Raw genomic sequence first — 2,592 nt, forward strand, 5'->3', positions numbered from 1 at the left:
CCACACACTAACCAGCAGGCAGCCACCACACACTAACCAGCAGGCAGCCACCACACACTAACCAGCAGCTGCAGCCCAGGCCTCTAGGCAGGCAGCCACCACACACTAGCCTGCAGCTGCAGCCCAGGCCTCTGGGCAGGCAGCCACCACACACTAACCAGCAGGCAGCCACCACACACTAGCCTGCAGCTGCAGCCCAGGCCTCTAGGCAGGCAGCTACCAAACACTAACCTGCAGCTGCAGCCCAGGCCTCTAGGCAGTCAGCCACCAGGCACAAACCAGCAGCTGTAGTTGAATCCGGAAGAAACTGCAAGGCTTGCCAACTGGCCCAAGGCCTCAGAAGGGGCAAGCTGCCACAGAAACCTTACAAGGAATGCTTGGGTGAGCTTCTCCCAATGGCAGTGTTACCACAAGTGGAGAGCTTAACAATGGTACATAAGGTGAACCAGTATATATGCATGTCATTAGCGAAGAACAGTGAGGTGAAACAAACCAAACCAATGTTCCTCTCCTACTGTCTGTGGGCTCGTATTTATATTCCTTCATCATATGTCCTTTCATGTCTCTGCTATAGCAAGGCATCCTTTCACATGTGTCTGCTTCAGGAAAACATTTTTTTCAAGTGTTTACTTTAGTAAGACATCCTCTCACCAGTGTGCCCCAGCAAAACACCATTTGACATAACTGGCCTTTTAAACAAACCAGAAGTTTCCACTTCAGTTGATCATGAGGATATTAGGACACTTAAAAATATGCCAGTGCCACTGAATTAATGGAGAGTGGTTTACATGTAAAGGGCAATTCAGTGTTCAGACTTAGTCAACCGGGCATAGTCCTTCAAGTTTCATATTCATGCTTTTGTCTTTTATAAGAGGCAGTGTTTATCATTTTAGAGCAGTTTTGGAGTATGAACTTAAGTGGCTATTCTTTTGTGCACAGGATATGCCCTGTCAATAATTTAGTAGGAGGTTTTGTTGTATAAATGATGTGTCATGTTTTATAATAGAACACCATGTTTATTCGGGGAGGTATATTGCTAGAAATATGTTAAGTAACTGTAAACTAAGAAATGTCCCACAGCTGAAGTGCTGAATTAATAACTATTCTGCAGGGCCAGCCAGGCAGTACTGTAAAGTCTCTTAGGAAAATGTATGAATGAATACTGCCTCTCCACATAATACTAAAATCAGTAGGAAGTAAACATGGAACACAGAAAAGAAGCAAGTTAAATGAATACGTAAGGAAAGGTTTATTAAAGTTTAACACCATTTACTGTGAGAACTGAAGTACATCATAAAACACCTTCCTAGTAATTCCAGTAACCACTCCCACCTTCGTCAGCATTTAATCGAATTCTATATCACACTGCATTAAACGTGACAGACTATAAAGTTGAACTATGTATAAGGATAGATGTTCCGGTGTTTCAGACCTACAGAAACACCAGCATTTGATGCATTTGTATAATTATGAGCTCAATCCACAGAGACTCTTTTAGGAAGACAGATACCATCCTACTTCCTTAGTCATAGTTTTGGCAGAAGCAGACAGCTCTGGTAAGAGAGATGGATTCTGGGGTCATGGTCTTTTGAAATTATCCACAAATCCAAACAGTTTCTGATTTAATGGTTTAATTTAGAGTATAATTTTATTAATCAGAGTGTTCTGTTCTACTTGGTCTTTGTAGAAATGATTCTGGTGGCTTGGAAGAACAGATTTATGATACAAACTGGAAATGAAATTTAGGACTAGGAGAGTATAGGTTGTTTTTAAGAGCAAAAAGGAAAATAATTAATAGTTTGCCTTATTAATTTTATTCACAAAATATTTATTTATTTGTGTGGTGCCTAGTATGCCCTTCAATACCCTTATCTGTGAAATACAAATAAATGCTTTCTTATCATTGTTATAAGGGTGAACAGGCCTAGACTATAGGGAACACTTAGAACAGGGCAGGGCATGGCTGGGTGTTATTATCTTTATTCTCTGCTGATTCATTTACTTAGCATTGGAGACAGAAGCCATCTTGGTATATGAGAATGATGCAGATGTGTTCTTTGCCTAACTCTGTTTTTCTCAACTGAAAGTACAATAGTAATTTGCTTCCTATTCCATTCCTTTGCTGAAATCTTTCAGTATTGCAACACATTTTCTGCCTTTGTTTAGAGGATTCTAATTCTGGGTTGCCTTTTCATCTCTTGTCACTCTAAGCATATCTGAGATATTCAGCATTTCAGTATCTTGCAATATGTGAACATAGACACAGAGGGGAACAGAGACAGAGAGACAGAGACAAAGAAACAAGAGTTCCTGACTAAAAGAAGATTCAGTTTAGATTTTTCAGCTTGTTCATGGGATGAATGACATATACATTCTATAGAAACTGTATACCTCTGATACTGAAAGTTGATTGCTCTCTTGTCTAGTGGTATGAGATGTCACTATTCCTGTTAATGCTGGGGAGTATCAGGGAGTCACAGTTCACAGTCAGCCCTGTAGTCACAAAGGGGAAACATCTTTATGGCGGACTGAGTTGCTAGGTTAGTGATGCTAAACTTTGAGTGAGTGTCTCCTCAGGTAAATGTGCTAAAA

The sequence above is a fragment of the Mastomys coucha genome, unplaced genomic scaffold, assembly GCF_008632895.1.
Source record: "Mastomys coucha isolate ucsf_1 unplaced genomic scaffold, UCSF_Mcou_1 pScaffold2, whole genome shotgun sequence".
Taxonomy (NCBI): domain Eukaryota; kingdom Metazoa; phylum Chordata; class Mammalia; order Rodentia; family Muridae; genus Mastomys; species Mastomys coucha.